The following is a 27,376-nucleotide window of genomic DNA, read 5'->3' on the forward strand; positions in this document are numbered from 1 at the left end:
TATGGGTTGGATCATGGGCAGGGCGGCCCAGCCAGGGCTGTAGGCCGCCTGGGGGGGGAGGCAGCAGCAGCCCTCGAGCATGCACGGGGGAGACCGCTTGATTTGTGGCCCCCGTTTCCCTTCGGTGGTTAGAGGGTCTTGGGTCCCTCACAAGTGACGCCGTTTAGACAAGTTTAGGAGATGCGGATCGGCGGTCACGCAGTGAGTCAAGAAGGTATGACTTGATGACTAGGGCTGCGGCCTTTGAAGCAGGGAAACCAAGTTTGGGTCTGGCAGGAGACTCAAGCATCCATTGATTCTGCACAAATAACTTAAATTCCCCCTGCCTAAAATCGAACGTGTTCCTCTGTAATGCAACTGGTGCTCATGTAAAGCGCGTTGATACCTTTCGGGTCAATTTCAATAAAAGGGCATGAACAAATAATTACAAATATCTCCCATGAGCCTCCTACTCAGTGCAGCTGCAGCTTAAGAAGGTAACCTTTATCTGCTGCGGCCAGAAGGCCACCAGTGAAATGACCCTGCGTAAAATGTCTCAGCAGGTTAGGCACCATACGAAAATGCCTGGTAATTCAACTGTGAAATTAGCATTTGGCGCCCGCTTTTAATGATATGTTTGTTCACTAAAAGGAGAAGCAGAAACAAAACGCTATTTATTATTTATGCGGCATAAATGATGCCACATTGTTGATTCCTTCAATAAACTTTATGTGCCGGGCAAGTGTTGTTCTTCCTTAATTCTTTTTTTTTAATTCAAATTGTTTTTATTAAGGAAACAGAGACAATACAATAACTCTTCCGTGTACAAAGATCAAAATAGTCATGTCATACGTACAAATACAAAAAATAGAAATGAGAGACAAGACAATAAAATGAAGAATAAAACCCCGTTCCAGCTCGCATCAACAAATACAGGTACATTCCCATTACATTGCTTCATGTGTGGGCGCAGCGCCCCGGGACTCGATGGATCAGTCACGCCTCACCCAACAACAACCCCACGCAGAGGGGACAGACATAGTATACCTCTCAGGGTGGTTCGTAATGAAAGGAGGATGCATCCAATGATCTCCAAAGCTTTTTGTTTGAAGGGCTCCAGGTAGAAGCCTGCAGCGCCGGATTACTAGACCCCCTCAGGAAAGATAGCCATTCCTGCCAGATTTTAAAGCTCACTTCAGACGCATTTTTCCATTTGCAAAGAATCACTTTACATGCCATTGTTAACATTAAATCCATCAGTTGGCGATCTTGGTCAGTTGTTATTTGTGGGTCCAGTGCCCCCAGAATGACGTAAACAAATTCCTGTATAGGTTTTATCTTGAAAACATGGGAAATGCAATCGAATATCCTCCCCCAATAATCCCCTAATGAAGAACAGGAAAAGAGCATATGCGCAAGATCCCCAGTACCTGACTGACAATTCCAGCACACAGGGGAATCTCTTAATTTACATCTGAAAAGCCTGTCGGGCGTCCAATAGGCCCTGTTGAGAAGCATATATTTCATCTGAAATAGAATGGGTGAGACTTTATGTGTAAGGGCTAACTTATGAATCACCTCCCAGTCAAAGGATATGCCTGATAGATTTGGCTCCGCTTCCCATACGCTTTCCACTCTTTTGTGTTTTTTCATGGGTAGGGGCAACAACAATTTATATACCTTCGACACAAAGTGCCCATCATGTATTAATCGTGGGATATACTGTTTTAGCCAAGGGACATAAGGAGAGAAGCTATTCGCTGTCAGAATCGATTTAAGTTTTAGGAAATCATAAAAATCCATCGGGGTAAGATCATGCCTATGCTGTAAGGTCGAGAATGGCAGGGGAACCCCATCATCATACAAGTCCTTCACCAAGTTAATACCCTTCTTGGACCAAGACTCCCAGAATATACTACTACCCTTATGTTTAAGATGGGCATTCCTCCACAGGGACATAAACGAAGATCTGGCAAATGTCAAGTTTGTTTTATGTGTTTGGTCGAGTCTAAGTAAGGCCCTTCTAGTATTAAGCATGATGTATTTAGAGTGAGGAAGGTGTGACAGGTCCATCGTAAGGAGGGCCTCCAAAGGCGCGTGATCCACCAGTGCCTCTTCAATATTAATCCATAGTGGTGTATATGTAGGGGATTTTAACAGCCACTGAGCGCCCTGTTTGCACAGAAACGCTGTCTGATAGCACCTGAAGGAGGGGAGACCCAGACCGCCTTTATCTTTTGCTAATTGTAACTTCTTCAGTGAGACTCTGGCCTTCTTGCCCTGCCACAGAAAATTCCCAAACACCTGATCCACCTTAGTAAGAAAAGCATTAGAGAACGTCATAGGGAGCATACTGGCCAGATAGTTGACCAACGGAGTCGACATCATTTTAAGCGTCTCTGCTCTACCCCACCAGGAGAGAAACTTTGGTGACCAACCGTCTAGTAATGTAGAAATCTTTTTCAGGGTCAAGTCTTCATTTACTTTCAGCGTGGAGATCAGATCCTTATCAAAATCCAGCCCAAGGTATTTAAAGCACCGAGGCTGCCATGTAAGCCCAGAGTCTCCAATAATCCCCTTGTCCCCAACACTGTTCAGAAGTTTGACCTCCGTTTTATCTTTGTTGAGTTTATATCCAGATACTCTGGAAAAATCTTCAATGTCCGTCATGAGGGCCGGAATCGCTTCATCCGCTCTTTCCGACATTATCAGCACATCGTCCGCATAAGCCGTTAATTTTATAGTGCAATCACCAAACGGTATACCCGCTATATTAGGGTCATGCCTTATATGATATAAGAACGGTTCAATCGCCAACAGAAACAGTGAGGGTGACAGGGGGCAACCCTGTCTCGTGCCTTGTTGTAAGCGGAAGGGAGAGGAAAAGGATCCACCAGCCCTAACACGCGCCGAAGGGCAGCAGTAGAGGGACATTACCAGTTTAGTAAATGACTCCCCTAAGTTGAATTTACAGAGAACAGCCCGGAGGAAGGACCAATCTACCTTATCAAATGCTTTTTCAGCATCTAGTGTTATTGCTGCAGTCGGTGTGTCTAAAAGTTTCGCCTTTTCTAGTACGTGCGCCAGAATTCTTGTGTTGTCACTGGACAAACGATTCTTAAGGAAACCAGCTTGGGATGGATGGATCAACTTCGGGAGAACCCCCTGCAGGCGGGCGGAAAGTATCATGGCCAGGAGTTTGCAATCAATATTAATCAATGAGATCGGCCTATAGTTTTTCGGTAGCGAGGGGTCTTTCCCATCTTTAGGAAGTACAGCAATTATGGCCTCAGCCAAAGTACCTCTAACTTCACCGGATTTATTAATACCTTGAAATAGCTGTAGGAGGGGGTCGACCAAAAGGGAGGGGAAGGTTTTATAAAATTTTGCAGTGAATCCGTCAGGGCCCGGGGCTTTCCCTACTTTTAAGCGTTTAATTGCAGCCTCTATTTCTAAAGAGCTAATTGGACCATTAAGATTGACCCGGTCCTCCTCCGAAAGCTGTGGGAGATCACACTCATCTAAGTATTCCTTAATTCTAGGTTCCTCCACCGCCTCATTTTTTGCATAGAGGTCCTCATAGAAAACTCTAAACACCTCCGTTATTTTGTCAGGGTCTGAGTGCGAGTGCCCAGATGCATCCTTAATGACACTAATAGAGTTCTTCTGAACCTTGAACTTTAAGTATGAGGCGAGGGACTTACCTGCCTTATTAGACTCACAAAGCTTAAATCGCCTGCCCTTGTCAAGCCAGACTCCCGCTCTCTCACTAACTATTTTATTATATTCATATTTTTTATTCGCCAACGCAGCAAGAGACATCTCATCCCTATCTTTTAGATGTTTAATCTCTAGATTTCTAATGTCCATCTCCAAAGCCTCCAACTTCTCATTATAAGATTTATTCATCTCTGACCTAATTTTGATACACACTCCCCTAATAGTACTTTTCAGAGCCTCCCACCTAATGAGATCGGACGTGTCCCCTTGTTTATTAATCTGAAGGTAGGAGGATATCGCCTCCTGGACTGTGGACCGGTTCTTGTCACTAGTTAGGATTTCATCATTCAACCTCCAAGCTGTCTGACGAGAGGATGGTTTAACATTCGTGATTGTTAATGAAATGCACGAATTATCCGATAGTACCCGAGGCTCAATGGTTGTAGAGTATAATCTAGGAACGCCATTCTGTGTGATAAGGAGGAAGTCAATCCGGGAATATGAGTCGTGTGGTGGAGAATAGAAAGTATAATCCCTCTCCGTGGGATTCTGGAGTCTCCATGTATCAACCAAGTGGAAGCGCTTACACATACTAAGAAAAGCTTTATGAGCTTTCGTTGATTTAAAGATGCAGCGTGAATCTCTATCTAAAATTGCATCTATTGGAAGATTGAAATCCCCAGCTACTATGTGCAACGCATTATCCGGAATAGTTTCAAGGTGTTTATTCAGTTTGTCCCAAAAGACCAGATCGCTAGTGTTGGGTGCGTACACGCTAGTAACATAGAACTCTGTATTATCCTTACTCATCTTGGCCGTGACCCATCTGCCATCTGCACTAACTTCAGACGATAAAACCTCCACCTTAGATTTCTTCGCAACAAGTATCAGGACACCATTCTTTTTATTCACAGCCTCTGCACCCACCACCTCATTATAAAATTTATTCCTCAGGTGGTAAAACTGCTTTGCTTCAAGCTTCGTCTCCTGGAGCAAAACGATATCACCCTTCAGTCTTTTAACATAATCTAATATCTTCTGTCTCTTCACAGGCTGGTTCAGGCCCTTAACGTTGAGCGACAGTACCTTCAGTCTGTCCAAATTACATACTCCCACCGGCGAGCTAAGTGAGTTATTTATCATCAGGAGGTTGCAACAACATCACATCAAGCATATACTTCACAGTGTAAGCGCACTTAAAGCCGCAGTAGAGCCCAGTACCACCCACACCCACAAGAAGCAAGAAGATGGAGACCATGCAAGCCGGAACAAACAACAATAAAAGCAAAAAACAAGGAACACATACCCCTACCCAAAAAACCCCCAGCCCCCCACCCTCCCCACCCCAACTGAACGAGTTAGACATGGTGACTGGAAAGAGAATGCGTCAGAAACCCCCCCGTGCATAGCTTGTACTGAGAGATAAGAACCATGGAACAGAGGAACTATCCCCCTTAAACTAAGGCCTGTTACCACCCTTTAGGCATCAACACCCCCCCACCAGCGCAACCTACGGGCACCTCATCAACCATTCTAGACCAGTCGTTTAAACAACAGCCCACCCCCGTCAATCGCTACCAACCCACTTAATAAACCTGTGAAACATTATACATGACCATTAGCCATCTTGGCCCAGTAAACTGAAACCCCTCTATTCGAAAGGTAATAATTCTAAAACATATCATGTGGCCAAGTACCCTGAGCATCTGCAACTGCATACTGCCAATAAAACTGTTTTGGAGAGAGCCCCGAGGCAGGGAATATGCCCCAGGCAACCTGCCCCTTCAAGAAGCATTAGCTCGTACAGAGCTGTGTTCACTTATAACCTGAGGCTGAAGCCTGCGCTACTGCCCCCATTGAGGCGCTTGTATCCATGTCCTGATCGTCCGGACCATCAAGCATGCGTTTCAATTTCAAAGGATCAGAGAAGAAATGAGGAGACCCGTGGATCAACACACGGTACTTTGCAGGGCCAGCAAACCCATACTGGAAGCCCCTTTTCTTTAGCATTGGTCGCAGTGCCAAGAACGCTTTCCTAACCTCCACCGTCTCTTTACTGTAGTCCTGTGAGATGTATACCTTGACCGATTTCCATAAAATATGGTTGTTTTTCCTCATGAAGTCAAGAATCTGTTCCACATGTTGATATCGCAATGGCTTGCACACAATCGCTCTGGGTCCTTTCTGGTTTTTACTTATCTTGCCTGGTACTCTATGAGCCCTATCAAACTCCAGTGGATGGTGAAAGGATAGATTAGTAGCCTGGGAGAACCAAAACTCCAGGAAAGCCCCGCAGCTAGCATGCTGATCCTCCGACCCCTCCGGAAGGCCAAAAATGCGTAGGTTCCCCCGTCTGTTCCTGTCCTCCAACTCCGCCAGTTTCCGCATAGTTTGATCCGATGATATGCATAAGCGGTTGATGGCTGCACACGACTTTACTTCTAGATCCTCAAGCCTGCTGATCCTCGACTCTGCCTCCACCAATTTTGCATTGGTTTCACGATTATCCTGCCTGATAGCCGCCACCTCATCTTTGGTAGCCTTAGCTAGCTCCCTAACTTCATCCAGTTTATTAAGTATCAGTTCCATCGGATCGGGATTACCTTTCGCTCCCTTGCTGGGTGAACTAGGATTTGATTGATCAGATTTGAGCCTCTTCATGCTTTTCATCGATTCCTTACTATCAGCCATGGTAGTCCGTCGTGTAGATGCCTTTGCCAGACAGAAATGTCCCAAAGTGCTTCAGCCTACTCCTTGGAGTACCTCTTGATCGCCGTTCCCTCTGCCTACTGGTATCAGCCAGGTAAATCTACTTTGACTTAAAACATATCCATGCGTGCAACTAAGGCTTCATCCCCTGGCGCCTTCCCGTCTTCTAGCTATGTGATTGGAGGATCTCAGAACATGGCGCTCGTGTTACCCACCAAGCGCAGAGGTGCGTGATCACATCATGGAGACCAGTGCAGACGAACAGGGAATGGTCGCGCCTCCACTCACCGGGACCATGGTGCAAGGCAAAAGATTGCAGGCGAGGTCACACGGTAGCAGGGAAGCCAGGCAGGCTCAGGGCAACACGATCGCAGACAAGAAGGATCACCCCCTACGAGACAGCGCCTTAGACAGTTACAGCTCCACATCCCCATGGAAGGTACCTCGAGCTCCAGATAAATAAAGCAGAGCGCGCCGCCGGCGGAGCTCCAGATTCACTCTGTAGGCTTAGTTCCACCCTGGAGGGAGACGTCCATTCCATGCATTCTGCCACGATGACATAAACACCATCCTCATTATTACACGGGCAGCACCGAAGGGGGTAGAACCGGCCTCACATCTCAACAGTTCACAGCATCAGGGTACACACCAGTAGGCACACCTCCCTCGCGGAATGCAGATAGCTCAATATGCTCAAGCACCCCACAAACTCTGCAGCAGAAGCGTCAGGGCTCTCCTTCTATGTCGCGGTAGCCGCCATTTTGTCTATGCGACATACATCAACGACTGTCCATCGCACTGCGCAGCTCCTCCGCCTCACCACAGATGCGCTCCTGCGCATATACCGGCTGAGTTCCGATAGCCGTCGCACTTGGCCTCGATCCACTCCGGCAACCGCCCGGCCGCCGACACCTCTCCCGTCACGTGGTCCCGTAGTCTGTCGAAGTCCTCACGGGCATCGGGCGGATCGCTTAAGGCTGCGGCCGAGCCGCTTCCCAGCAGCAAAAAGTCTCCAAACTTCGCCTCTCAGGCCCCCTCACCTTCCGATCACTATTTCCGCCATCCGATGCTGGATAGGAGCGGTGAGACCCGTTCCTCTGCCCTCATTCGTTTAACGCACGGGCAGAGAGAATCACCGAGCCGGCATCTCTCTCGGCGTCCAAACCACGCCCCTCGTTCTTCCTTAATTCTAATCTTAAATTCCCAAGCAAGTTTGCCGGGAATGGAGCTGAAAGCTAGTGTGCGGCTCTGGTTTCAGGGCCATAAATCACAGAATAATCAGGCATTCCAATAATATCACCATGAAGACTGGCGTGTGTGCATTTTGAGTGCACTCTGTGGCCTCTTCAACAGTTGCTTCAGGAATAAAAACAGTGGGTTAAAGCAGGCCCTAGGCAAGAATGGAAGGAATATAGGCTGAAAGCGAAAGCGCAAGAATGAGGCAGCACTGGGACAAGGCTGCACTGTGCTACAGTAAATAAAGCAAAGAGTTCTGAAAATAAACAGATGAAGAATGACATGGTAGGCGTGGCTAGGCGCCCGTAGGAGATGGCGGTGTCCGGGTGACGGCTCCGTCCGAACCGGAGGATACCGGCGGTTCGCGTACCCGTTTCCAGTAACGGAGGGAAGCCCCTTGCACCGGAAGATGCCAGGCTCACTTTCATCCCCCTTCCGTTCCTAAGGCACAGCTATTTTGGACTTTACAGCCCATTTTACCTCCGGTCGCGGCTTATCATCGGCCGCGACCGCCATTTTGTTTATTTTTGCCCGCGAACGCTTCAGCAGCGCGTCCTAGCGCGCATGGGATTCCTGGATGCCTCGTTCGCACTTAAATGACCCCAGCAGCCTCTGAGGCACAAATGTGGCGGATCAATATTCTAAGGTGACTTTTCTTTATTTTTCTTTTGTAAGGGTGGCCTTTTTCATGGTTTTGACTGGAATTTTTTGGCTCTCCTCATGCACGGCGGCCATTTTATGACCTTAGTCTTTGATACCTACGTCTACAGTTTTTTGTCCGGCACACCTCTACATTAATCTGTCCTTTGGAGCTTTTTTTAGTTGAACGCTGAGATCTTCTTGCATGTTCTGACTGGAAATTTCACCTCTCCTCATGAAGGGCGGCCATTTTTAGGACTCCTGTCTCTAACACCTATGAGTCCAATTTTTCGGCCTGGCATGTTTCTGTATTAATCTGCTTCTGGTCCTTTTTGAGCCGAGCAATAGGATATCTTAAGACCTCACGCTACATAGGCGTGCTGATGGCGGATTGCTCCAGTAGAGTTCAAAAGCGTAATTTCATTAAAAATTCCAAGTTATTCACTGCACTAGCCCATTTGGAAGCTTCAACTGAGATGTCGTCGATTGCGGACACCCCCTCACAATCTTCAGCAAAAGCGAACTCTAAGAGGTTAAAAAAGGACCCTCCTTCGCCTCCTAAGTCCTCTTCGCCCATCTCTATGGAATTACTTCTCGAAGAGATACGGGCCTTGCGCCCTTACATGGAAGAGACTAATGCTAAGTTGCAGATTCTCACTGACAACTGGGCTTCGATGGATGAAAGAGTATCGTCGGTGGAGCGTGACGTCTCCTCTCTTCAGGACTCTGCGACCAAGGTCTCCCACATGCACACGCAGATTTCCTCTCTTCAGAAGCAGGTGGAGGACCTTGAAAATCGCAACAGACGCAACAATCTCCGTATTTACGGCTTGGTGGAGGGTTGTGAGGGAAATGATCCCATCAGTTTCTTCAAATCCTTTCTCCCGAAGCTTCTTCACCTACCTGAAGACACCTCACTAAATATCCAACGTGCCCACAGGCTTGGTCGAGCTTCCTCCTCTCCTTCCACGTCAACGAAGCCTAGAGGTGTAATAACGTACTTTCTAGAGTACACAGACTTGCTGAAAGTCCTCTTAGCTGCCAAAGCCTCTCCTCGCCTCACATGGTCAGGCTCCACTTTGTTCTTTGCACAGGATTATGCCAGGACCACTGCAAACCGCCGTAAGGCCTTCCTTGATATGAGACCTGACCTTCGCTCCATTGGTGCCAGATATGGACTTTTTCATCCTTGTCTATTTAAGGTCACTCATAACAACAAGACTACGACATATGAGGATCCAGCGCGACTTCGAAGCTTCCTGAACTCCTGTGGTCAACATGACATGGAGATAGCTGGTCCCTCTTCCCACCCACCATGACTTGTTTTTGTAGTTGCAATTTGATCCTCTAATTTGTTCTGCTTTATTGCCTTCATTTTTGCAGGTTCCTCAGATTGTATGACTTCTAGTTAAGATTATATTTCTCATTTTATCGTCTGATAGTGTTGTTCTAGTTCCTCAGTTGGTCATATGTTTTCTTTTTTATCTTCGTTGTGTTCGAGTTTCTAACCATGTTCTTTTTCTCCCTTCACAGATCATTGTTTTTGCGTTCCGTTGTGTTATCTCTGGTTGGACGTCTCCCTCATCCCGACTGCCCTGCCTCTCCCAGTTGGCCCTACCTCCCTCCCCTCATCTCCACATGTATTTCCGTTTGTTCCCAGTTCCTGATTGTATTTTTCCCATGCTACCCCTCGTAAGTACTCTTCATTCCTTATTTATCATGTTTTTTTACGTTCTATGTTTTCTTACCTCTCCTTTCCCCTCGTTGATTTCAGATTTATTGGTGTCATTATCTTTTCCATGGTTCTTCTTCACTTCTCTTTCGTCATTCTTTCTTCTCCCCATTGTTTATTGGCTCTCTTGCTTGTATTCATCTCCCTCTACCTATTTGATTCTCCCTCTGACCTTACTCATCATTATCTTTAAGAATTACTGTATCTTCTTATCATTCTTTTTATTTTCTCGGCTCTTTCCTATTTTTATGGCTTCACTGGTTCCTCTCTCTCTTTTTCTTCTACCCCTGTTCCATCACGTTAATTCTCACCTCACTCTCTTTTTCTCTTGTGCCCTTGCTCGCTGCGAGGTATTTCCTTGCTGTCCTACCTTCTAATTGATCCACTTTCTGATTAATCCTTAATGTCAGTTCGAATTGTTTCCTGGAATGTTAAAGGTCTGCATTCTCCTATCAAGAGACAAAAAATCCTCTCTCATTTAGCCAAATTGAATGTAGACATTGCCTTTTTACAAGAAACCCATTTGTCTGACGCTGAGGCTGCTAAACTTAAGAGAGGTTGGGTGGGTGCTGTATTCTCATCTCCGGGTGATGGTAAGAGGAACGGTGTGGTTGTATTAGTTCGTAAATCTTTTGCTCATTTGCTCTTGACTTCTGAATCAGACCCTGAAGGTAGATGGTTATACGTCAAACTCTCCTCAAAGGGCGCCCCTCTCTCCCTCCTTAATATCTACGCCCCTACTGGTGGTGATCAGATTTTTTGGCGTGCAATGGCCTCCCGTATCACCGAATATATTGATGATAATTTTATTTTAGCAGGTGATTGTAACCTTCCCTTTGACCCTTTTTTAGACAGGAACTCCAAGGTACCTTTTGTCCCTAATAAATCTCACAAGCTTTTCGCTCAAGCGATATCCCAACATAAACTCATTGATGCTTGGCGTCTCTGCAATCCTACCTCTAAAGAATTCACCTTCTACTCCCCGACTCACCATTTCCAGTCGCGGATTGACTATATTTTCCTTTCCCACCATATGTCCCAATCCCTAACCCACGCTGATATAGGCCCCATTTTATTCTCTGACCATGCCCCCGTTTTGGTAAACATTGACATCTTACCCAAGTCCACCGGACCAAAGAGATGGCGCTTTAACAACACTTTACTCCTCGACCCCAAATTCTCCGCCTCCTTTGTAGATTTTACCACAGAATTTTTCACCATTAATGACACACCCACTGTGCCTAACCACGTTGTTTGGGACGCCTATAAAGCAGCAGCTAGAGGTTTTATCATCAGCTTTGTGGCTACCAAACGCAAGAATGCTCGTAAACGCACCAGTGACCTCCTTTGTACGATTAAAAAGCTAGAGCATTCTTTCTATACATCCCATTCGCAAGAAAGTCTGACCGCCCTCATTGCTGCTAAGATGCAATTTAACAAACAATCCACTGAGGATGCTTCATTGTATTTGTTGAAATCCAGTTCAAAATTCTATGGTGGTAAAAATAAGGCGGGGAAGGTCTTAGCCAACTATTTAAAAGTCAAACAAAACAAACTGAATATTGAATCTGTTTATGATGCTAATTCTGTTTTAAAGCATACAGATGTTGACATTTTAGAGCAATTCTCCCAGTTTTATTCCAAACTCTATTCTTCTGAGACGCACCCCACTGCTCAATCTCTTGCTACTTTCTTTGCCACCATCCAACCGCCTTCCAATTTCCCTGTTGATTTATCTGCCCTTGAATCACCAATCTCCGGTGATGAATTACTCACAGCGCTTCAGTCACTCAAGAAGGATAAGGCCCCTGGACCAGACGGATTCACAGTTGAATTTTATTTGCATTTCTCCAAATTGTTGTTGCCCAGACTCCATTCCCTTATTGATTCCTTCATATTAAATGGTTCTTCCTCAGGTACATTCTCAGACGCCCACATTTGTATTATACCCAAAGAAGGCAAAGACACCCAGCATTGTAAGAACTACAGACCAATTTCTTTGGTCAACATTGATTATAAACTGTATGCCAAATCTCTCGCTATTCGATTAGACCCTTATCTTCCTGAATTGCTAGGCCCTGAACAATCTGGCTTCGTTAAAGGTCGCTACATCACAGATAACACCAGACTTTTGTTTAATGTTCTCTCCAAATCTCCACAATTCCAACATTCACTAGCAGCTATTGCCCTAGACGCAGAAAAAGCGTTCGACAGGGTGGAGTGGACTTTCCTCTTCTCCGCCCTTAAATGGTTTGGATTTGGCCCACATTTCATCTCCTTTATCTCCTTCCTTTATTCCAGTCCTAGAGCGGCGGTTTGTGCCAATGGTCTAGTTTCCTCTTTTTTCAATCTAGGTAGGGGTGTTCGTCAGGGATGCCCTCTTTCCCCTTTTCTTTTTAATTTGGCCCTGGAACCTTTTCTTTCAAAGCTTCGTCAGAATCCCAACTTACACGGTTTCCAAATCTCCCACACTAATATTAAACTTGCTGCCTACGCAGACGATATTCTATTATTCATGTCTAATCCCGCAACTTCTATTCCCTCATTCCTAGCTGAAGTTCATGACTACTCCCAGATCTCAGGTTATAAGCTAAACAATGACAAGTGTGAGATTTTACCCCTTACTAAGTTCACTTTTAAACCGGACTTTATGGCATCCAATTTTACTTGGAGCCCCTCACACATCAAATATCTAGGTCTACACATTACTCCCTCCCTCTCCGACACTGTCTCGCTGTGCCTCAATAAATGCACCCAGAAATGATCCGACCTCACTTCCAGATGGCACCCATTATACCTTTCCTGGTGGGGTCGTCTTGATACGATTAAAATGATGCTCTCCCCGTTAGTCCTTTACACCATCTCCAACATCCCAATTCCTATCCCTGCTAAGTTCTTTAAGAAAATTAACACTATTCTCTCTTCCTTTCTTTGGTCCGGCAAAAAAGCACGTATGTCCCTGCTTAGATTGCAACTCCCCAAATCCGAGGGTGGAGTTAATTTCCCGAATTTTCCCGCTTACCACAAAGCATTCCTTTTGCGGCAAGCTTCCCATTGGCTGCAAGACCCTGCTGAGCCGTCCCCCTTGTGGGTTATCATTGAGCGGCTTTCTTTATCCCCTTTCACTTTTGCTGAATATCTCTCATTCTCTCGTAAGCCTCACTTTTCCTCCATTCCTATCCACAAGTTCACAGCCAAGTTGCTTCTTTCCACCTCTCCAGGCCCCCCTTCCTCTATAGCAGAGTTTCTCAATTCCACTATCTGGCACAACAATAGTATAACCATCAATCGCAAGCCCTTTTATTGGAAAACCTGGAGACAGAGGGGTCTAATCTGGGTATCTCAACTCTTCTCCAATTCTGACTTCTTATCCTTCTCCGCTCTCAGCCAACACTTCCATCTCCCTCGCTCTTTTGCCTGCAAGTATCTTACGCTTAAAAATGCAGTCATGTCCACTTATGCTCTTCTCTCCAACCCCCTCACGCATGCCCATCCTCCAAATCATACCTCACAGCTTCATTCCTTCTTGCGCACTCACCCTACAGCCTCTTCAATATACCACTCATTTCATACGATTCTCACACCTAGGCCAAAGTCCAAAGTTGAGGAACAGTGGGAATCTGACCTTGCCATCTCTTGGCCCACCTCCCTTTGGGATAAATTATGGACCAAACTTCGCAAGACATCTAGAGCTGCTTCTCTTACACAAACTCTCTTTTTCATATACAACAGGCTTCTGTTTTCTCCCCAGGTGTTGAATAAGAGATTCTCTTCTACACCGGATCTTTGTTGGTCCTGCTCTGCTCCTAAGGCCACTCTTTTTCACATGCTTTTCTCTTGCACTTTCACGCAAAACTTCTGGACACTAGTTTGGGCCCAAATCAATGCCATATTCCACACCACATCCCCCTTCTCTTTTGTCAATATTTTTTTAGGAAGCCTTTCTCCTTGTTGGGATGACATTGATCTTAACACGCAAATTGTTGACTTGTTGTTAGCTGTTGCTTTCCAGCAAATCACCGTCAACTGGAAAAACTTTACGAATATTTCTTTTAAAGCATGGTGGTACAATGTTTGTTATAATCACAGGCTAGATACTGCTTTTGTGCACCCCCTTAGTCTAGCTGCTAAACGACATGATTTATGGCTTCCTGTAACCTTGTATCTAGATACCTGTGCTAAACGCTCCTCTCATGTTTCACCTATTCAGCAAGAGGTCTCTAAGCCTCCCTGAGTGACATTGCTTTTCATTTGTACTACTCTTTTCATATAAGCTACTTTATTGCTCATTAGTACCAGCGCTGCTTTTTGTTACTTAGCCTTAAACTTCTGTTATCCTCTGATTAATTGTATATTTTCATTACCATGTTTTACTTTTCTCCTCTAATTGAAGATATGTTTGTATTCTTTCTCATGTATTGACACCTTTACTTATCCAATAAAAACCTTTTGAACTTAAGAATGACATGGTAAGGAGACTGTAATCTGCCGGTGCTCCTCTGACTTGAGCGGAAGTGAGCTATCAGCACCCAGAACCAGTCAGGATGCACCAATTAGTAGGGGCACTGGAGGGAGCCTATGGCAGACAGCAGGCGGGAATAACCTTGTGTTAAGAGATTACAAAAGGTCTTGTAGACAGCGCATGCGCTGTAGGCTCGACCTAAAAAGAAAAATAATAAAAAAAGGAAACAGAAGAAAAAGAAAAAGAAGAAGAAAGAAAAATGATATAGAGGCAAATGTTGCTAGAAGTACAAGTGCATAAAATGGCGAATAAGTAAATATTTCATCCAATATTTAACCCCTTCTGTGCCCATGACGAGCTGGACTCGTCATGGAGCACAGTTGCGCTGTGCCCATGACGAGTCCAGCTCGTCATGAGGCATTCCCTGGGGAATCCCTCTGGTGCGGGCACCAGAGGGATTCCCTTTCACTAAAAATAGCCTCGGGAGCTGGGGAAGAGCTTCCCCAGCTCCCGAGGCCCCCCCTCTGCTTTCAGTGTAATGACGATCGGCGCGCACGTCGCGCCAACGTCATTACACTGAAACTGAAACTGAAATGAGCCAAGAGGCTCATTTCAGTTTCATTTTCTACATGCTATCTACGTGCTATCTCAGCCCCCTGAGCACGTAGAAAGACAGGAGAGGTATCGTTGGAAAGGGGAGAATCTCCCCTTTCCAATGGTACCCCTCCCCCCTGCTTGCAGATCGCCACAGGAGGGCGATCCCCTAGCATGGATCCACCCACTAGACACCAGGGAGGGAGAGCGGCCCCTTGGGCAAGGGCCTTTGCTCCCCCTAATTATTTTGGCACCATAGAGTCTTTTTGCCCCCCTGGGGGGCAGATAGGGGCAGTAGCCCCCAATCTGCCCCCCGGGGGGGCAAAAAGCCCACTAGACACCAGGGAATAAAAAAAAAAAGAAATAGGGGTGGGGGCTGCCCAAAACGGGCAGGCCCATGCCCCCACCCCACCCCCCAATTATCACAGTCTTTCTGCCCCCCGGGGGCAGATGGGGCATTGGCCCCTAATCTGGCCCTTCGGTGGGGCAGAAAGCCCACTAAACACCAGGGATTTGTTTTTAGTTTTTTTTTAGGGTGGGGGCTGCCCAAAACGGGCACACCAATGCCCCCACCCACCCGCCATCATTACAGCCTTTCTGCCCCCCCAGGGGGCAGATGGGGCAGCAGCCCCCAATCTGCCACCCCCAGAGGGGCAGAAAGCCCACTATCCACCAGGGATTTTTTTTGCGCAATTGGTTTTAGGGTGTGGGCTGCCCGAAACGGGCACGCCAATGCCCCCACCCCCCCCCACAAAAATTACAGTCTTTCTGCCCCCCAGGAGGCATATGGGAGCTGTAGCCCCCAATCTGGCCCCCCTGGGGGGCGCAGAATGCCCCCTAGAAACCATGGATTTTTAAGTTTTATTAGTGATGGGGCAGGGGCTCCCAAAAATGGGCATGACAATACCCCACCCCACCTCCAGAGAAATTCCAGTCTTTCTGCCCCCCCCGGAAGGGCAGATGGTGGCAGTGGCCCCTGATCTGCCCCCTGGGGGGACAGAAAGCCCACTAGGCGCCAGCGAGTACGCAGGCTTTGTATATGCATGGGGGTGGGGGCTGCCCAAAATGGTCATACCAATGCCCCCACCCCCACAAAAAATAGCAACAGTTCTTTCTGCCCCTTTAGGGGCATATCAGGATGAAACCCCCTTCCCCGATTTCCCCCCCAGGGCGGCAGAAAGCCCACTGGGCTCCGAATTTTTTTTAGCAGTGTGCATACCTGTGGATTTTGGGCCCTAGCGCAGTTGGCACGTAGGCAAACCTAGCAAACCTGTACATTTTTGAAAACTAGACACCGAGGGGAATCCAGGATGCGGTGACTTCACTGGCTCTCACCAGGTTCTGTTACCCAGAATCCATTGCAAACCTAAAAATGTGTCCAAAATAACACATTTTCCTCACATTTCTGTAGTGGAAAGTTCTGGAATCTGCGTGGGTCCACAAATTCCACCGACCCTGCGTTCCCCAAAGTCTTCAGAGAAAAATGGTACCCCACTTGCGTGGGTAGGCCTAGTGCCCGCGTCAGGCAAGGGTCCGAAACCTATTGAGGAGACATCAAAATTAACTATCACAAAACAACCTGGTTTTGCAAAGGGGGTCCCTTGAGTGTTTGGCCCCGGGCTTGGCGGCCATCTAGGGAAACCTATCAAACCCACACATTTCTGAAAACTAGACACCCGGGAGGTATGGCTTGCATGGATCCCCCAACGTTTTAGCTGAAAAAATCACCTTTTTCCCACACAAATTTCCTACCACCCAGCATTCCCCCGGGTCTCCCGATAAAAATGGTGCCTCACTCGTGTGGGAGGCCCAAGTACCCGCGACAGGCAAGGGCCCACAACGTAGTGAGGCGACATGAAAATTGCCTATCTCAAAACGACCTGCAAGGAGGGTCACTTGGGTTTTTGGCCCGGTGCTCAGCGGCAACCTAGGGAAAACTACCAAACCCACACATTTCTGAAAACTAGACACCCGGGGGATTCCAGGGAGGTATGGCTTGCATGGATCCCCCAACGTTTCCCAACCCAGAATGCCCTGCAAACCTCAAATTTAGCTGAAAAAATCCCTTTTTTTCACACATTTTTGTGTGGGAAAGTTGTGGCATCACTGGGCTGACACAAATTTCCTACCACCCAGCATTCCCCCGGGTCTCCCAATAAAAATGGTACCTCACTCGTGTGGGAGGCCCAAGTACCCGCGACAGGCAAGGGCCCACAACGTAGTGAGGCGACATGAAATTTGCCTATCTCAAAACGACCTGGTTTTGCAAGGGGGGCTCACTTGGGTTTTTGGCCCGGTGCTCGGCGGCCACCTAGAGAAACCTACCAAACCCAAACATTCCTGTAAACTAGACACCCGGGGGATTCCAGGGAGGTATGGCTTGCGTGGATCCCCCAACGTTTCCTTACCCAGAATGCCCTGCCAACCTCAAATTTAGCTGAAAAAATCACTTTTTTCACACATTTTGGTGTGGGAAAGTTGTGGTATCACCGGGCTGACACAAATTTCCTACCACCCAGCGTTCCCCCGGGTCTCCCGATAAAAACGGTGCCTCACTCGTGTGGGAGGCCCAAGTACCCGCGACAGGCAAGGGTCCAAAACGTAGTGCGCCTCAACAGGCAAGGGTCCTAAACGTAGTGCGCCTCACTATGTTTTGGGCCCTTGCCCGTGGTGGGTCCTTAGGCCTCCCACACGAGTGAGGCACCGTTTTTATCAGGATACACGGGGGAACGCTGGGTGGTAGGAAATTTGTGTCAGCCCGGTGATGCCACAACTTTCCCAAACAAAAATGTGTGAAAAAGGTGATTTTTTCAGATAAATTTGAGGTTTGCAGGGCATTCTGGGTAAGGAAACGTTGGGGGATCCACGCAAGCCATACCTCCCTGGAATCCCCCGGGTGTCTAGTTTTCAGAAATGTGTGGGTTTGGTAGGTTTCCCTAGGTGGCCGCCGAGCACTGGGGCAAAAACCCAAGTGACCCCCTTGCAAAACCAGGTCGTTTTGAGGTAGGCAATTTTCATGTCGCCTCAATAAGTTTTGGGCCCTTGCCTGTCGCGGGTACTTGGGCCTCCCACACGAGTGAGGCACTGTTTTTATCGGGAGACCCGGGGGAATGCTGGATGGTAGGAAATTTGTGTCAGCCCGGTGATGCCACAACTTTCCCACACAAAAATGTGTGAAAAAGGTGATTTGTCAGCTGAATTTGAGGTTTGCAGGCCATTCTGGGTAAGGAAACGTTCGGGGATCCACGCAAGCCATACCTCCCTGGAATCCCCCGGGTGTCTAGTTTTCAGAAATGTGTGGGTTTGGTAGGTTTCCCTAGGTGGCCGCCGAGCACCAGGCCACAAACCCAAGTGACCTCCCTTGCAAAACCAGGTCATTTTGAGATAGGCAATTTTCATGTCGCCTCACTACGTTGTGGGCCCTTGCCAGTCGCTGGTACTTGGGCCTCCCACACGAGTGAGGCACAGTTTTTATCGGGAGACCCGGGGTAATGCTGGGTGGTAGGAAATTTGTGTCAGCCCGGTGATGCCACAACTTTCCCACACAAAAATGTGTGAAAAAGGTGATTTGTCAGCTAAATTTGAGGTTTTCAGGGCATTCTGGGTAAGGAAACGTTGGGGGAACCACGCAAGCCATACCTCCCTGGAATCCCCCGGGTGTCTAGTTTTCAGAAATGTGTGGGTTTGGTAGGTTCCCCTAGGTGGCTGCCGAGCACCGGGCCAAAAACCCAGGTGACCCCCCCTTGCAAAACCAGGTCGTTTTGAGGTAGGCAATTTTCATGTCGCCTCAATACGTTTTGGGCCCCCCTTGCCTGTCGCGGGTACTTGGGCCTCCCACACAAGTGAGGCACCGTTTTTATCTGGAGACCCGGGGGAACGCTGGGTGGTAGAAAATTTGTATCAGCCGGGTGATGCCACAACTTTCCCACAGAAAAATGTGGGAAAAGGGTGATTTTTTCAGCTAAATTTGAGGTTTGCAGGGCATTCTGGGTAAGGAAACGTTGGGGGATCCACGCAAGCCATACCTCCCTGGACTCCCCGGGTGTCTAGTTTTCAGAAATGTGTGGGTTTGGTAGGTTTCACTAGGTGGCCGCCGACACCGGGCCAAAAGCCAAGTGATCCCCTTGCAAAACCAGGTCGTTGTGAGATAGGCAATTTTCATGTCGCCTCACTACGTTGTGGGCCCTTGCCTGTCGCAGGTACTTGGGCCTCCCACACGAGTGAGGCACTGTTTTTATCGGGAGACCCGGGGGAACGCTGGGTGGTAGGAAATTTGTGTCAGCCTGGTGATGCCACAACTTTCCCACACAAAAATTTGTGAAAAATGTGATTTTTTTCAGCTAAATTTGAGGTTTGCAGGGCCTTCTGGTTAAGGAAACGTTGGGGGATCCACGCAAGCCATACCTCCCTGGAATCCCCCGGGTGTCTAGTTTTCAAAAATGTGTGGGTTTGGTAGGTTGCCCTAGGTGGCCGCCGAGCACCGGGCCAAAAACCCAGGTGACTCCGTTGCAAAACCAGGTCGTTTTGAGGTAGGCAATTTTCATGTTGCCTCACTATGTTGTGGGCCCTTGCCTGTCGCGGGTACTTGGGCCTCCCACACGAGTGAGGCACCGTTTTTATTGGGAGACCCGGGGGAACGCTGGGTGGTAGGAAATTTGTGTCAGCCCGGTGATGCCACAACTGTCCCACACAAAAATGTGTGAAAAATGTGATTTTTTTCAGCTAAATTTGAGGTTTGCAGGGAATTCTGGGTAAGGAACCATTGGGGGATCCACGCAAGCCATACCTCCCTTGACTCCCCCGGGTGACAAGTTTTCAGAAATGTGTGGGTTTGGTAGGTTTCCCTAGGTGCCGGCAGAGCTAGGGTTAAAAAACTACAGCTATGCACTTTGCCAAAAAAGGGTCATTTTTCAAAGCGAAATTGAGGTGTGTCCACGTTGCGTTTTTGCGCCGTTTCCTGTCGCGGGCACTAGGCCGACCCACACAAGTGAGGTACCATTTTTCTCGGAAGACTTTGGAGCACACGGGGTGGGTGGAAATTTGTGGATCCATGCAGATTCCAGAACTTTCCACCAAAGAAATGTGGAGAAAATGTGGTTTTTTTGGCAATTTTTTAGGTTTACAAGGGATTCTGGGTAACAGAACCTGGTGGAAGGCAGTCAAGTCACCCCATCCTGGATTCCCCTTGGTGTCTAGTTTTCAAAAATGTATAGGTTTGCTAGGTTTCTCTAGGTGCCGGCAGAGCTATGGTTCAAAAACTACAGCTAGGCACTTTGCCAAAAAAGGGTCATTTTTCGCTGTGAAATTGAGGTGTGTCCACGTTACGTTTTGCGCCGTTTCCTGTCACAGGCACTAGGCCGACCCACACAAGTGAGATACCATTTTTATCGTAAGACTTTGGGGGACGCGGGGTGGGTGGAAATTTGTGGATCCACGCAGATTCCAGAACTTTCCACCAGAGAAATGTCGGGAAAATGCTGATTTTTTGGCAATTTTTTAGGTTTGCAAGGGATTCTGGGTAACAGAACCTGGTGGGAGGCAGTCAAGTCACCCCATCCTGGATTCCCCTGGGTGTCTAGTTTTCAAAAATGTATAGGTTTGCTAGGTTTCTCTAGGTGCCGGCAGAGCTATGGTTCAAAAACTACAGCTAGGCACTTTGCCAAAAAAGGGTCATTTTTCATAGCGAAATTGAGGTGTGTCCACGTTGCGTTTTGCGCCGTTTCCTGTTGCGGGCACTAGACCGACCCACACAAGTGAGGTACCATTTTTCTCGGAAGACTTTGGAGAACACTGGGTGGGTGGAAATTTGTGGATCCAAGTAGATTCCAGAACTTTCCACCACAGAAATATGGGGAAAATGTGTTTTTTTTGGCAATTTTTTAGGTTTGCAAGGGATTCTGGGTAACAGAACCTGGTGGGAGGCAGTCGAGTCACCCCATCCTGGATTCCCCTGGGTGTCTAGTTTTCAAAAATGTATAGGTTTGCTAGGTTTCCCTAGGTGCCGGAAGAGCTATGGTTCAAGAACTACAGCTAGGCACTTTGCCAAAAAAGGGTCATTTATCGCTACGAAATAGAGGTGTGTCCATGTTACTTTTTGCGCCGTTTCCTGTCGCGGGCACTAGGCTGACCCACACAAGTGAGGTACCATTTTTCTCGGAAGACTTTGGGGAACGCTGGGTGGGTGGAAATTTGTGGATCCACGCAGATTCCAGAACTTTCCACCAGAGAAATGTGGAGAAAATGTGTTTTTTTTGGCAATTTTTTCAGGTTTACAAGGGATTCTGGGTAACAGAACCTGGCGGGAGGCAGTCAAGTCACCCCATCCTGGATTCCGCTGGGTGTCTAGTTTTTAAAAATGTATAGGTTTGCTAGGTTTCCCTAGGTGTCGGCAGAGCTATGGTTCAAAAACTACAGCTAGGAACTTTGCCAAAAAAGGGTCATTTTTCGCTGTGAAATTGAGGTGTGTCCACATTACGTTTTGCGCCGTTTCCTGTCACAGGCACTAGGCCGACCCACACAAGTGAGATACCATTTTTCTCGTAAGACTTTGGGGAACGCGGGGTGGGTGGAAATTTGTGGATCCACGCAGATTCCAGAACTTTCCACCAGAGAAATGTCGGGAAAATGCAGTTTTTTTGGCAATTTTTTAGGTTTGCAAGGGATTCTGGGTAACAGAACCTGGTGGGAGGCAGTCAAGTCACCCCATCCTGGATTTCCCTGGGTGTCTAGCCTTAAAAAATGTATAGGTTTGCTAGGTTTCTCTAGGTGCCGGCAGAGCTATGGTTCAAAAACTACAGCTACGCACTTTGCCAAAAAAGGGTCATTTTTCATAGCGAAATTCAGGTGTGTCCACGTTGCGTTTTGCGCCGTTTCCTGTCGCGGGCACTAGGCCGACACACACAAGTGAGGTACCATTTTTCTCGGAAGACTTTGGAGAACACTGGGTGGGTGGAAATTTGTGGATCCAAGTAGGTTCCAGAACTTTCCACCACAGAAATATGGGGAAAATATGTTTTTTTTGGCAATTTTTTAGGTTTGCAAGGGATTCTGGGTAACAGAACCTGGTGGGAGGCAGTCGAGTCACCCCATCCTGGATTCCCCTGGGTGTCTAGTTTTCAAAAATGTATAGGTTTGCTAGGTTTCTCTAGGTGCCGGCAGAGCTATGGTTCAAAAACTACAGCTAGGCACTTTGCCAAAAAAGGGTCATTTTTCGCAGTGAAATTGAGGTGTGTCCACGTTACGTTTTGCGCCGTTTCCTGTCACAGGCACTAGGCCGACCCACACAAGTGAGATACCATTTTTATCGTAAGACTTTGGGGGACGCGGGGTGGGTGGAAATTTGTGGATCCACGCAGATTCCAGAACTTTCACCAGAGAAATGTCGGGAAAATGCTGATTTTTTGGCAATTTTTTAGGTTTGCAAGGGATTCTGGGTAACAGAACCTGGTGGGAGGCAGTCAAGTCACCCCATCCTGGATTCCCCTGGGTGTCTAGTTTTCAAAAATGTATAGGTTTGCTAGGTTTCTCTAGGTGCCGGCAGAGCTATGGTTCAAAAACTACAGCTAGGCACTTTGCCAAAAAAGGGTCATTTTTCATAGCGAAATTGAGGTGTGTCCACGTTGCGTTTTGCGCCGTTTCCTGTTGCGGGCACTAGACCGACCCACACAAGTGAGGTACCATTTTTCTCGGAAGACTTTGGAGAACACTGGGTGGGTGGAAATTTGTGGATCCAAGTAGATTCCAGAACTTTCCACCACAGAAATATGGGGAAAATGTGTTTTTTTTGGCAATTTTTTAGGTTTGCAAGGGATTCTGGGTAACAGAACCTGGTGGGAGGCAGTCGAGTCACCTCATCCTGGATTCCCCTGGGTGTCTAGTTTTCAAAAATGTATAGGTTTGCTAGGTTTCCCTAGGTGCCGGAAGAGCTATGGTTCAAGAACTACAGCTAGGCACTTTGCCAAAAAAGGGTCATTTATCGCTACGAAATAGAGGTGTGTCCATGTTACTTTTTGCGCCGTTTCCTGTCGCGGGCACTAGGCTGACCCACACAAGTGAGGTACCATTTTTCTCGGAAGACTTTGGGGAACGCTGGGTGGGTGGACATTTGTGGATCCACGCAGATTCCAGAACTTTCCACCAGAGAAATGTGGAGAAAATGTGTTTTTTTTGGCAATTTTTTCAGGTTTACAAGGGATTCTGGGTAACAGAACCTGGCGGGAGGCAGTCAAGTCACCCTATCCTGGATTCCCCTGGGTGTCTAGTTTTTAAAAATGTATAGGTTTGCTAGGTTTCCCTAGGTGTCGGCAGAGCTATGGTTCAAAAACTACAGCTAGGAACTTTGCCAAAAAAGGGTCATTTTTCGCTGTGAAATTGAGGTGTGTCCACATTACGTTTTGCGCCGTTTCCTGTCACAGGCACTAGGCCGACCCACACAAGTGAGATACCATTTTTCTCGTAAGACTTTGGGGAACGCGGGGTGGGTGGAAATTTGTGGATCCACGCAGATTCCAGAACTTTCCACCAGAGAAATGTCGGGAAAATGCAGTTTTTTTGGCAATTTTTTAGGTTTGCAAGGGATTCTGGGTAACAGAACCTGGTGGGAGGCAGTCAAGTCACCCCATCCTGGATTTCCCTGGGTGTCTAGTCTTAAAAAATGTATAGGTTTGCTAGGTTTCTCTAGGTGCCGGCAGAGCTATGGTTCAAAAACTACAGCTACGCACTTTGCCAAAAAAGGGTCATTTTTCATAGCGAAATTCAGGTGTGTCCACGTTGCGTTTTGCGCCGTTTCCTGTCGCGGGCACTAGGCCGACACACACAAGTGAGGTACCATTTTTCTCGGAAGACTTTGGAGAACACTGGGTGGGTGGAAATTTGTGGATCCAAGTAGATTCCAGAACTTTCCACCACAGAAATATGGGGAAAATGTGTTTTTTTTGGCAATTTTTTAGGTTTGCAAGGGATTCTGGGTAACAGAACCTGGTGGGAGGCAGCCGAGTCACCTCATCCTGGATTCCCCTGGGTGTCTAGTTTTCAAAAATGTATAGGTTTGCTAGGTTTCTCTAGGTGCCGGCAGAGCTATGGTTCAAAAACTACAGCTAGGCACTTTGCCAAAAAAGGGTCATTTTTCGCAGTGAAATTGAGGTGTGTCCACGTTACGTTTTGCGCCGTTTCCTGTCACAGGCACTAGGCCGACCCACACAAGTGAGATACCATTTTTATCGTAAGACTTTGGGGGACGCGGGGTGGGTGGAAATTTGTGGATCCACGCAGATTCCAGAACTTTCACCAGAGAAATGTCGGGAAAATGCTGATTTTTTGGCAATTTTTTAGGTTTGCAAGGGATTCTGGGTAACAGAACCTGGTGGGAGGCAGTCAAGTCACCCCATCCTGGATTCCCCTGGGTGTCTAGTTTTCAAAAATGTATAGGTTTGCTAGGTTTCTCTAGGTGCCGGCAGAGCTATGGTTCAAAAACTACAGCTAGGCACTTTGCCAAAAAAGGGTCATTTTTCATAGCGAAATTGAGGTGTGTCCACGTTGCGTTTTGCGCCGTTTCCTGTTGCGGGCACTAGACCGACCCACACAAGTGAGGTACCATTTTTCTCGGAAGACTTTGGAGAACACTGGGTGGGTGGAAATTTGTGGATCCAAGTAGATTCCAGAACTTTCCACCACAGAAATATGGGGAAAATGTGTTTTTTTTGGCAATTTTTTAGGTTTGCAAGGGATTCTGGGTAACAGAACCTGGTGGGAGGCAGTCGAGTCACCTCATCCTGGATTCCCCTGGGTGTCTAGTTTTCAAAAATGTATAGGTTTGCTAGGTTTCCCTAGGTGCCGGAAGAGCTATGGTTCAAGAACTACAGCTAGGCACTTTGCCAAAAAAGGGTCATTTATCGCTACGAAATAGAGGTGTGTCCATGTTACTTTTTGCGCCGTTTCCTGTCGCGGGCACTAGGCTGACCCACACAAGTGAGGTACCATTTTTCTCGGAAGACTTTGGGGAACGCTGGGTGGGTGGACATTTGTGGATCCACGCAGATTCCAGAACTTTCCACCAGAGAAATGTGGAGAAAATGTGTTTTTTTTGGCAATTTTTTCAGGTTTACAAGGGATTCTGGGTAACAGAACCTGGCGGGAGGCAGTCAAGTCACCCTATCCTGGATTCCCCTGGGTGTCTAGTTTTTAAAAATGTATAGGTTTGCTAGGTTTCCCTAGGTGTCGGCAGAGCTATGGTTCAAAAACTACAGCTAGGAACTTTGCCAAAAAAGGGTCATTTTTCGCTGTGAAATTGAGGTGTGTCCACATTACGTTTTGCGCCGTTTCCTGTCACAGGCACTAGGCCGACCCACACAAGTGAGATACCATTTTTCTCGTAAGACTTTGGGGAACGCGGGGTGGGTGGAAATTTGTGGATCCACGCAGATTCCAGAACTTTCCACCAGAGAAATGTCGGGAAAATGCAGTTTTTTTGGCAATTTTTTAGGTTTGCAAGGGATTCTGGGTAACAGAACCTGGTGGGAGGCAGTCAAGTCACCCCATCCTGGATTTCCCTGGGTGTCTAGTCTTAAAAAATGTATAGGTTTGCTAGGTTTCTCTAGGTGCCGGCAGAGCTATGGTTCAAAAACTACAGCTACGCACTTTGCCAAAAAAGGGTCATTTTTCATAGCGAAATTCAGGTGTGTCCACGTTGCGTTTTGCGCCGTTTCCTGTCGCGGGCACTAGGCCGACACACACAAGTGAGGTACCATTTTTCTCGGAAGACTTTGGAGAACACTGGGTGGGTGGAAATTTGTGGATCCAAGTAGATTCCAGAACTTTCCACCACAGAAATATGGGGAAAATGTGTTTTTTTTGGCAATTTTTTAGGTTTGCAAGGGATTCTGGGTAACAGAACCTGGTGGGAGGCAGCCGAGTCACCTCATCCTGGATTCCCCTGGGTGTCTAGTTTTCAAAAATGTATAGGTTTGCTAGGTTTCCCTAGGTGCCGGAAGAGCTATGGTTCAAGAACTACAGCTAGGCACTTTGCCAAAAAAGGGTCATTTATCGCTACGAAATAGAGGTGTGTCCATGTTACTTTTTGCGCCGTTTCCTGTCGCGGGCACTAGGCTGACCCACACAAGTGAGGTACCATTTTTCTCGGAAGACTTTGGGGAACGCTGGGTGGGTGGACATTTGTGGATCCACGCAGATTCCAGAACTTTCCACCAGAGAAATGTGGAGAAAATGTGGTTTTTTTGGCAATTTTTTCAGGTTTACAAGGGATTCTGGGTAACAGAACCTGGCGGGAGGCAGTCAAGTCACCCTATCCTGGATTCCCCTGGGTGTCTAGTTTTTAAAAATGTATAGGTTTGCTAGGTTTCCCTAGGTGTCGGCAGAGCTATGGTTCAAAAACTACAGCTAGGAACTTTGCCAAAAAAGGGTCATTTTTCGCTGTGAAATTGAGGTGTGTCCACATTACGTTTTGCGCCGTTTCCTGTCACAGGCACTAGGCCGACCCACACAAGTGAGATACCATTTTTCTCGTAAGACTTTGGGGAACGCGGGGTGGGTGGAAATTTGTGGATCCACGCAGATTCCAGAACTTTCCACCAGAGAAATGTCGGGAAAATGCAGTTTTTTTGGCAATTTTTTAGGTTTGCAAGGGATTATGGGTAACAGAACCTGGTGGGAGGCAGTCAAGTCACCCCATCCTGGATTTCCCTGGGTGTCTAGTCTTAAAAAATGTATAGGTTTGCTAGGTTTCTCTAGGTGCCGGCAGAGCTATGGTTCAAAAACTACAGCTACGCACTTTGCCAAAAAAGGGTCATTTTTCATAGCGAAATTCAGGTGTGTCCACGTTGCGTTTTGCGCCGTTTCCTGTCGCGGGCACTAGGCCGACACACACAAGTGAGGTACCATTTTTCTCGGAAGACTTTGGAGAACACTGGGTGGGTGGAAATTTGTGGATCCAAGTAGGTTCCAGAACTTTCCACCACAGAAATATGGGGAAAATATGTTTTTTTTGGCAATTTTTTAGGTTTGCAAGGGATTCTGGGTAACAGAACCTGGTGGGAGGCAGTCGAGTCACCCCATCCTGGATTCCCCTGGGTGTCTAGTTTTCAAAAATGTATAGGTTTGCTAGGTTTCCCTAGGTGCCGGAAGAGCTATGGTTCAAGAACTACAGCTAGGCACTTTGCCAAAAAAGGGTCATTTATCGCTACGAAATTGAGGTGTGTCCATGTTACTTTTTGCGCCGTTTCCTGTCGCGGGCACTAGGCTGACCCACACAAGTGAGGTACCATTTTTCTCTGAAGACTTTGGGGAACACG

General features: G+C 47.3%; 1 protein-coding gene and 1 pseudogene across 2 annotated transcripts in view; one reads left to right on the forward strand and one right to left on the reverse strand.

Moving 5' to 3' along the window:
• Positions 1-27,376, forward strand: part of LOC146856569 (uncharacterized) — a 161,134-nt gene that overhangs the window by 102,766 nt on the left and 30,992 nt on the right. For both annotated transcript variants that reach the window (XR_014981529.1, XR_014981530.1), the window contains one exon: positions 9,817-9,975. The gene's annotated coding sequence lies outside the window, so the exon portion shown is untranslated. The remainder of the gene's footprint in view (positions 1-9,816; positions 9,976-27,376) is intronic.
• On the reverse strand, positions 15,657-15,729 carry LOC146856571 (small nucleolar RNA SNORA17; annotated as a pseudogene).

The sequence above is a fragment of the Triturus cristatus genome, chromosome 4_1, assembly GCF_964204655.1.
Source record: "Triturus cristatus chromosome 4_1, aTriCri1.1, whole genome shotgun sequence".
Lineage (NCBI taxonomy): Eukaryota > Metazoa > Chordata > Amphibia > Caudata > Salamandridae > Triturus > Triturus cristatus.